The 10,547-nt window shown below is 39.7% G+C and overlaps 1 protein-coding gene across 4 annotated transcripts in view; it reads left to right on the top strand.

The window, feature by feature from the left end:
* The first annotated feature begins 575 nt into the window (after positions 1-575).
* Positions 576-10,547, top strand: part of SHOC2 (SHOC2 leucine rich repeat scaffold protein) — a 96,439-nt gene continuing 86,467 nt past the window's right edge. For 2 of the 4 annotated variants that reach the window (XM_074959360.1, XM_074959359.1), the window contains exon 1: positions 1,331-1,637. The gene's annotated coding sequence lies outside the window, so the exon portion shown is untranslated. Of the gene's footprint in view, positions 656-1,330; positions 1,638-10,547 lie in introns of those variants that run through there. The other 2 variants (XM_074959357.1, XM_074959358.1) reach the window with 2 other exon arrangements.

Genomic DNA, 10,547 nt, shown 5'->3' with positions numbered 1-10,547 from the left:
ATGGTTTTGTGGGATGAGCACCTGCCCCCTGCATGCTTAGGGAAGGGGAGAAAGCTCTGAATTCGCGCATTAGAGACCCCCGTAACGCCCAGGGCAGGGTCAGGGAGGCTGGACTCAATTGTTCCGAGCTCCTTAAGGCGATAGACCAAGTACTGTCAGAACACTAGTAAAAGAAGGGGCTGTTCGCGGCCGAAGGTGGTGGGTGTTGGCCTCTGCGGCTTCTGGTGGTATTGGGAAGGGGTCAGTGGGTGTCACATCATGAGGCCCCTCATCAAGCCAGGCCAGGGCTCGTGAGTGTCTGTGGTGGGACCCCTCATGGTGGGGGAGTGGGTACATGGCTATTTTTGTCCCCCCCCCTTATTTTTTACTCGCTGTCTTGTAGAAGTTACCAGTTTCCTTTATTTTAACCCCCCTTTAAAAAAAAAAATCACGGTCATTGCCCAACCGTTGCCCATGGCAACAAGGGCACTTCCGCCCTAATCCAAGATGGCGGCGCCGCGCGGCGCTCTACCTGCGGCTGTGGCGCTCTCGATGGTGTGGCGGAGGCCTGTGGGTGGGGAGTCCCGTGACGGGTCGGTGCGCGGTGACGGCGGCCGGTAGGGGGCCGGCAGGGCCGGGCTTGAGAGTGGGTGAGGAGGATGGCGGATCCCTCACGGTAAGTGGGGCTGGGCAGTCGCGGGTGGGGGCAGGGCGGGAGGCAGGGGTCACCGAGGGAAGGTTGTGTGGAGAGGCGGGGGGCTGGGGAGTAGGAGGGGGCTGGGCGGTTGGCACGGCGAAGCAAGCTGGGGTGTGAGATGGGAGCTAGGGGTGCGGAGAGGAACTCGGTGGGGCTGCAGCAGGGGGCGCGAATAGGGGGCTGCGGAGTGGAAGGATTCGGGAATGGGGGTGGGGGTTAGGGAAGAGGGGGTGGAAGGAGTTGGGGGGTGGGGGCTAGGGAAGGGGGGCGGGGGGTGGAGGGGGCGGGGGATGGGTTTAGGGAAGAGGGGGACTGGGGGTGGAGGGGGCGGGGGATGGGTTTAGGGAAGAGGGGGCTGGGGGTGGGATTAGGGAAGAGGGGACTGGGGGTGGAGGGGGCGGGGGATGGGTTTAGGGAAGAGGGGGCTGAGGAGGTGGAGGGTGGAGGGAAGAGGGGGTTGAGGGTGAGGGGTGGAGGGAGTTGGGGCTTAGGAGGCTGGTGAATGGAGGGGATCGGATATGGGGGCTGGGGAATGGAGGGGTTCGAAGATGGGGAATAGGGGGTGTAGGGGATTGGGGAATAGGGGGTGGGGTAGGGGTGTGCTAGTAGGGCTGTGGGGGGGACAGCTGAGGGATGGGGTGGGGAGGCTGCGTTTGGAGGGGAAGTCAGTGGCAGTGGCGAGAGAAGGGACGGGAGAGGCTGCTGTGGTGGTGAAAGGGTTGTGGAGTATGTTCTGTAGCACTAGCTACAGAAACTCTCACATCACTTGCTGCTGCCAGGGAGAGCCTGTAGGTGGAGGAGTCTCGGCTCCAGGCTGTGCTGAGGCTGCCGTTGCTGACAGCAGGCAGGGGTTGGGCCTAAAAGGCAGCAAGACAGAAGAAGCAGGAACAACAGCCGAGATGGTAGAGAGCAGAAGCAGGAAGCCCCAAACACAAAGGCACTAAGGCCCCTTTATGAGCAGGTAAAACAGGCTTATTGGGAGAAGGGGTGTGTGTGGAGGTGGTGGATATTGGTTCTGAAATAAAATGCCATGGTGTCATGCTTTAAAAATATATCTTTTATTTGCTCCCTCCCCACCCCCGCTATAAACAAAGTGAGGGGTGTTGTCAGCTTTATAATTATTAGGGGAAACCCTTTCTAGAGACTGGTTATGGACAGGTTCAAACACTTGCAGGAGACAAACATAGCAGTCATCAGTAAAAAAATATATTGTGTGTTGCCCCCTGGTTTGCAGGGAACAATGTTAATAAATCTTTGCCTGGAATTTGTTTGCTAGCTATGGTACGGATCGGCTGTGTAGCCTCTAGGTTTATGAGCAGGTGGGATAAACTCAAATTACTGCATATTGTGTGCCCGGGTGTGAATTTTTTTAGTGTATAGTTAGCACTTAATTGGTGGTGTCTTGCCTCCGTGCATTTTGGGATACTATTTTATGATACATCTTCTTCATATAGTAAAATGGTGATATTAAAAAAATAAGGAAGCACAGTTTTTACAATATTGTCTTTCCTCTAACCAAAACATTGTGAGCAGGCTGAAGAGAAATTAAAGATGCTTTATGTATGTGCTTAGTAACAACTAACATACAGAGTAATGATTACCTGATGTTAGGGTAATCATTACATCTACAGTACTATGTGGTTGTGCTAGCTATACCTCTCCCCCCATCTTTTCATATAGGTGTGAAATTTCCCTGTTTCACGGCATTTATTTTGTGGCAATTCTGTTGGAGCCATACAAACAGCCTCTCTTTAAAAACATGTATTCTGCAATCAAATAATTTTTGTATCTGAACTGTAGATGTGTTGTGAAGAACATTCAGTGACAGGTTCTAATACACATGTGGTTGTAAAAAGTGTGTTCATTGTCTATGTAAATTACACAAATATATCTTTAAGTCACTAGAGGGTTATAGTAATCATAATTGTATTGGATTGTTGCATATACTTGACTCCGGTTGTGTTTGTATGTGAACTACGTAGCAGTTCAGCATGACAAGTTTAATGGAGAAATATTGCGTTCAGACTGCACATGGATTTATAAGAGTAGATTTGGAAATTTTAAAAAAAGTCTTTATATATTAAATTAAAAAGTAGTAAAAGATTATGCTAATTGTAATTTTAGTTAATGTATTTGAAATTGATATAGACTCTCAAAGCATGCATTTTATGTAATTATTCATGTGTGTGCACAAAGACCTTTTCACGGCAGAATATTAACGATTGAGTTTTAATTGCATGTATTGTAATTGCTGCAGTAGTGACACAGTCTCAGCCTTCTGGAACCAAAAATTACTGAAACAAAAATTAGCCAATGATTTTTTGACAAATTACTTTGGTGTCTTAGTTATATATATATATATATATATATATATATATATGAATGAACTATTTACGTGTTTCTAATAGGGAAAAAATCACACCCTTAAAAATCACACACTTTTCATGGAACTATAGATCTATCTATCTTCAGGTATTATTGGATACATCTATTTATAAAATTAAGGGCCTGAAGAAGGTGGTGGTCATATTAAGTAATACAACATGTACAACCATATTTTAAGCATAGCTTGTATAATGATCTCAATATAACCCTAGGCTGATTTCTGAAAAGGATTTCTGCATCTTGAAAGTTTAATATTGCATTGTAGATACATTCCAATTTTAAAAAATACCCTAATATTGTCAATTCTTGTTAAAAAGATTTGAGCTTGAATATTTTGATTTCCTGTTTGGTTAATCTTGAGCTCTGAGCAAGTAAAATGAAAGATTTAGGAGGTTGTAGCTGGATCCTTTCAGTTCATGTTAAACATTATATATATACTTGTTTTGTTGAGGTGCTGGATTTCTGTAGATGTAACAAGTGAAATGATCAGGCAACAATCACCTCCGTATAATCTGATGATAAAGCAAGATGATTTTGAACAAAAAACATCATTGATGTATCTTGGATTCCTCATTTGAAAAGGGAAAGCTTTTTCCATGTTTTGTCAGAATAACATTCCCTATTCTACTTTTTATAGAAATGTAAAGCAGAATCCCCTACATCACATAACAGCAGAGGTAGGGTTGGTAAATAGTACTGGTTGTGACTAGCTGCTGATCCTGGTATAATTCTATCTTCCCAACATGACAGATCTGTAAGGCAAGAGGTATGGGGAGGGGCATTCCTTTGTTATCTTGACAATTAAATCACACTAATGGAAGTACTCTACTTTAAGAACACTAGATTATTGAAAGGCTTCCATCTGACCAGTGAATAATTTTTGTAGCTTTCTACATGTGGTTTTCTTTTAACATTTTCATTGTGTGCGCTCCAATTAGGAAATCCTTGGATTTATTGTTACATGATCATGGCTTTCTATGAAATGAGCGTTTCTGCTGAAAGAATGTGTGATGGTCCTTATTTCAGTATTGTCATCATGAAGGAACTGTTCACTAGTGTGTGTGTGTGTGTGTGTAAAATATATGTACACCATGTCTAGGGCTGTTTAGTAAAGAACGTTAGGTATGTACATGTACATATCTTAACGGGATTAAGAATGTAAAACTAGACAGGGATCAAATTTTACATTGGTATTAGGCTTGTCTAATAGATATCTAAAGATTGGGGGGGAAGATGTGCTCAGGGTCCAAGGATAGTATCTTTTGGAAAGATTGCATTTTACAATAAGGGAATAAAATTCTCACTGGGAGAGTATTTGAACATTTCAGATGTGGCTAAAATATTAGCCTTTATCATTTAAATTTGAATGATAATTAAATACAGAAAATTCTCCCTTGCTACTGGCTTTTCCAAACTTCTGAGGAATGAAGAAGAATTGCTCTCCAGGCTAATTGCGCTTGGTAGGTGAGGTGCTGGGGATTGTCTCTTTCCTCTTCCCTCCACCTAGCTCCAGCTGGGATGGTTCACTCAATTATTTCCTTCTCCCATCAGATTCTGATGGCTGTTTCTCTTTTCCGATCTTTAGGTAGGTGTTGGCTTTTTCAGTGTCTTTCAGAGGAGCTTGACGCTTGCTGTGTTTGGTACAGGTTACCTTGGTAGTGTGGGAGCACTGTGAGGCTTCTTGCTACATCCCTGGTGTGTGTGTGTGTGTGTGTGTGTGTGGGGGGGGGGTTAGGTAAACGTTATGTTGCACTAGCCCAAACGTTAATTTAACCCACTGTTGGGAAGTCCTGTTAACAAGCCCTGATGATTGATCAGCAGGTTTTCTGAAATTATTTGAAGTTCATTATGTGTACTTGTTTCCTGGGGTGGTGGTTTGTGGATGCTTTTTGGATTGAAGAAATCCTTGTATTTTTCCCTTTTTCTTTTTTATATCCATATATTTAATTTGCTTACACATTGCGTTGTGCTTCATCTTGGAGGAGATGACTGCATTTCTTTATGGAAATATTTTTGGTGGAGGAGGAAAGGAACTGATGATATGGAAGAATTAACAGCCTCCCCAGCAAGCTTGTAAAGACTAAAATAATCCTTGTTTACATTACAATTACCCTGTCTGACAATACTGCATATTTTCTGTGTGTCTGAAATACAGTTTGGTGTGTTACAAAATGTAGTGAGATACAACTTGTAGCATTTGATGATAAAGTAATATTTGAGGTACTAACATTTTTATGTTCACTGTGCCTGCACTATCAAGGTCCGATGTTTTTTAGGTAACATAGTCCTAAACCTCTCTTTAAATAGGGGCATATTCTGAAATCAAACTCTGTTCAGCAAAGTAATTCTTTATAAAGAGATGGCTCTAATTACAAAGGAGTTGTACAGTCGTTAACCTCTAGGTAATATATGTGCTTCTCTTTAAAAATAAATAAATAGATTGTGCTGTGTTTGTAATTTTTTTTTTTTTAAAACCTCAGGCTTCACATCAGAGAGTTAATTTCAGCCCCTGTAAAGATCAGTACAGAGTAAGAAGGATCTGTGGTATATTGTAAGGAAAATATTACAGTACATAATCTCGTAAAGTGATACATACTGCTCAGAGCTAAAACATGCTAGGATATCCTGAAGTAGTATAAATTGGTCCCACGGTGGACGCTCAAAGAGCTCTCTTAATGATTTTGGCATGACTGTATCCTTAGTTCTTTTAGCATTTTGTTGGTTACTGTTAATTATTTAGACACATCACGGTCCTTTGAAAAGTAAGAAACAGGAAAAGCTTGAACAGTTTTAACTTTTCCTTCTGAGTTCCCTTCCTATGTGTGCCAAAGGATAGCTTGTAGTCTGTGTGCCGGTGATGTTAAAGTGCATCTTTGTTTTCTAAATATATATTGAATTTTAAGTTGCATAAGTATGTACCCCTTTTGTTGTGAACATTCTTGTGCTGAAGAGTACACTTCATCATATGAAAATCATGTAAATATATTTTGAAAAGCTTATATTTAAAACTTGATTGCCACTTGCAGCCAAGTGTCATCTTGCTAAAAGAGATATTATTTGTGACGCAAGCCATATGGGAGCCTAAGTGTTCATCATGAGAAATGTGATGTTCAGAGCAAATTGGATGTAGTTTACTCTTACCTTTCTCATACCAGTTCTTTGTGTGCCTATGGCTGCCTCCTAAAGTGGCACACATCCAAAGTGTGGGCAGGGTATATGATGTGATCCATAAGACAATATGCTTGTGGAATCATGATGATTACACAGACATGGTCTGGTTCAGTGGACCTGTGTACCCCAATACTCAGAGGCTTATCATTATGTATGGACTCTGATTTGTCGTTCTTTTGGCATTATATATAGACCAAAGACGCTGTGCACCTTATATAGACTTTTTAATACCTTACACATTTACATTATAATGGCTGCCTAAATACTGCAGCACATCTCGGTTCACTCTCTCACTGCCTAGCCTGTTGGTGTTTTAAAATAGACTCTTTATTTGAACATAGATCTTGTTCATGGCTGGCACTGTTTTAGAAAGAGGTTCTGAAGCACGTCATTAAGTGGTGAAGCCTGTTTGTGTTGAGGTACAGTTTTCATTTGTCCATGTTCCAGTCTCCCACCCTTTCTGCCCACATGTTGATATAGGCACTTGGAGATAAAACAACTTTTTTTTAAGCATAAGTGATTCTTTTCAGCAACTATTTCCGAAACTGTTTTATAGATGAGGTTGCAGAACTGTTGTTTACTTGGAACCTGCTTCTGCATTCCTTGCGTACCCCAAACTCCTGTAGATTTCACTGGGAATGCTGAGTGTGCAAAGAATGCAGAATCAGGCTCCCTTGTTGTTTAGGTAGCATGGTAATAAAGTCTACATCTTATGATTAACGTTGCTAAAGGCATTCTTGTTTCTGTTGATTGTATCTGTGCACTGATATGACTGAACCCAGGCACAATTTGTGAGAACTGAAGGGGACAGGTGCTTTCTCTGTTATGAGGTTCCTTTTCAGAGCTGTTAAGTGATGTTAACTAGCATGCCATTTACCTGACTGTATTGGTGAGCAGATGTTCTGTGTTGTTTTACTAGCATAAAATACCAGTTTTTGCCAGTTTGAATTTAGTTATCATCATCATCATGGCAAATCCCAAAGAGATGTGGCCTCCTTGCAGATCAAGCACCGCCTGGCTTGATCTCTGGTTAGGTTCTTACAGTGGTTTGGCTGAATATTCACTTTGTCTGTCAATGGCAATCTTATTGCACCACTGAAGTTTTGGGGACCCTCATGATCGTTAGTCATGTAGGGACAAAAAGCAGTTAATTAAAAATTCAATTTCCTTAGATACTGCCTTATCATGTGATATGGCAACAATATATATGGGGAGACAGAATTACATAGCAAGTCGTTATCTATATTGTTTTGCTTAATCAACTCTAATTTTAGGGTTCACTCTTTTACATTGTCTTTGTAAGCTGATGTAAACAACACCCCAAAATGATAGGCATGTTTGATCCGATGAGCTTTTCCCATTTCTAAATGTCTAATGTAAGTAAATTGGCGTGTTTAAATATGTAAAGGCTCCTTGAATAATATGACAAGGAGATAGCTAAGAAATTTCGTGAAATAAGGACTGGTCCTGTTGTTGGAATTAAAGATGTCTAATTATTAACACCTGGGAGGGCGTCAACTTGCAAGTGTCAAATATTGCAAAACCATAAAATTTCTCTCAGCTCTCCTGCAGTCATGAACCTCTTAATAGTGTCCTGCAAAGTGCTGCCAAAAAGGTGTAATAGATATTACTTGAACATTTCATTTTTAACAGTATTCGTGACAGTGAAATCTTGCAGTGTGAATACCAGCAGTTTAGATGAAGTAACTATGGTGACAGCAATCATTTCCATGAAGTATTAGATTAAAGAGTATTCAGTGAAGGAATAAAAATAATCCTTGCAACCAAGAGACGGAGAAACTTTAGCCGATCTTCTGAATTTTCATGCGCATTTGGATTTTAATTATTTCTAGTATAACGCATGTAACCTTGCTGTGGTGTCTTGAAGAACATAGCACAACTGGTTACCAGTTCTGCCATGGGATTTTCAGATCATTAGATCTAGACTATCTGTACTCAAAATCACTGCTAGAAACTGAATAATCTCTTTAAATGAAAGCTTGAATTCTTAGAAGAACCACCAGCCCCTACAATTTATGTAGATTAACATGTTTTTAAAGGTTTCAGAGTAGCAGCCGTGTTAGTCTGTATTCCAAAAAGAAAAGGAGTACTTGTGGCACCTTAGAGACTAACAAATTTATTTGAGCATAAGCTTTAAAGTGAATTTTGTGCTGGAAAGCTACCTGATTGGCAGCCAGGGAGACTGAAGCCCACTGTTTATCCTCAAACTGTGTTTGCCGTGGATCATGATGTTGCAAACTTCTTTCCTCCTCTCTCGTCCACACTCCCAAATCACCCTAATCTTGATAAAATGGGAGTTCAGTCTCCATGTTTTAGTCAGGCTATGGCTTCTCTGCTGGCATTGCCCGTAAATGCTGACTATAACAGTGATATCTGAGCTATCAGTCTCTTGTATTTAAGATTTTCACTGCCTTTTTATATTCTCTAAATTATATTGCTTTGTGCTATAACTCGTGAAATTAACAGTGTTTACTAATAACAGTATGGAAGTAGAAACATTTACATTATCTCCAAATGTTTTTGATTATTTTAACTTCCTGGGAAAAAAAGCTTGCACAGGATAGTCTATTTTTTAACAAGAGGAACCAATTCAGTGTCACTGTAATTTAAAGCTTTGTATAACAGCACAGTAAGTCTAAGTTAATAGAATATTTCTGAATAATTGTCTAATGCTCCCTCTAGAAAGCAAATGTAGCGTGTAGAATATGAAAGACTAATTCAAATCCTTAACCAAGCAACAGATCTGTTTCTTTCTCCTGTGTTATATGCAGTCAAGTAAAATATTGATATCTACTTCCTTTCCCTTTAACAAGTCCTGTAATCGAAAGGAAACTTGCTTGATTGGCCAAGATAAAAATAAGTTACTTGACCCTTGCTATTTTTATTGTATGAATTCTAGTATTTGTGAAGTTGTAACTTTGTGGATTTTGTGCTGCCAAGACAATTCCTTAGTATTTTCCCCATGGCTTCAGTCAGCTGCATCTGAAAAGTAGAATCATGTATTAAGAATGTTTATTTAATCCTAAAGGATGAGTAGGCAGAGGCGATTCATTTTATATTTCCATAAATGTTAAGTTCTTTTTAGAATCCTTTAGTTCCAGGGAACTCACTGAATGTATTGGAGAGAACATGACTTCACTAGCAAACTATATGCCTCCTGTAAAAGCTGGAGGCATCAGCTGGTTTAATATGTAAACAAAAGCCCATAGCAGCCTAAAATAGGTCTTCATAAAAATAAACAGTGCAAAAAATTACCTTCTAAACAAGGAAGTAAAGGGCTACCAGAGGAGCTGTGTATGTAGTAGTATGTGTTGTATAAAATGCTGGTCACAGAAGAATATGAGGGATTCACCTTGAAAACCCACACAGTCTGGTATTGCCTCTGATAGAGTATTTGTTTACATTTGCTTTACATCTGTATATTGTTGACAGATGAGTATGTAATCAAAGGGATTAAAAAAACCCCCATCTTATAGAAAATATGCAAAAGTAGCTGCTTCCCACAATTTATTTATTATGGGGAGGAGTGAAACCAAATAATGCATATAAAAAGTGGTTTGAGCTGCTGTTAAGCCTGTAACAATTTTTTTCTAATATATTCTAAAATTTAGTAGCTGTCTGTGTGTAACATATAGGATTGGCAGAATTTGATTTTTTTTTAAAAATAATTTCAGTGGATAATGTTTGGTGGTTAAGAATTTTAAATTATCTATTCTAAATTTTCACAGTTGCAGGAGATTATGCAGACAATTATTTAATGACTAGATGTTGAGATTCAAAAAGTTAAAGCTTTATAACTTAAAACACAAATTGTTAACATCACATGTCAAATTATACAAAGTAAATATTATTAAATCAAACTCTAGTTCTCAAGCTGCATTTTTCTTACTTTGCCTATCAGTAAACTTCAATTATCAGTGGAAATATTTTTTCATCAGTTTGTGTGTGTACAATGAAATGGATGTTTACTGACATTTATCAATAAAAAACGTATCCTTCTGAGCTTATTAATATACAACATATATAAAATTTGAAAAGTAACTAAAAGGTTACTTTCAAGCCAAACAGAATTTTATACTACTGGCAAAGTGTTCCAACTGTATTGAATTTAATTTGGGATGATGATTTTTGTATTGAGTTTATCAGGGTTTTGTTAATCTAAACTTCTGCTCAGTCATAAGAGAAGAGAGATTTGTGTCAGCAAATTATTTGAATTACAACAGTGGGAACTTGTACTGAAGAGGGGCAAATTTTGTGCAGACTTGCACCTTGTGTAATTCCTTTGAAGTGCATG

This window comes from Natator depressus, chromosome 7 (assembly GCF_965152275.1).
Source record: "Natator depressus isolate rNatDep1 chromosome 7, rNatDep2.hap1, whole genome shotgun sequence".
NCBI classification, from domain to species: Eukaryota; Metazoa; Chordata; order Testudines; family Cheloniidae; genus Natator; species Natator depressus.
This window is presented reverse-complemented; position numbering and strand designations above follow the sequence as displayed.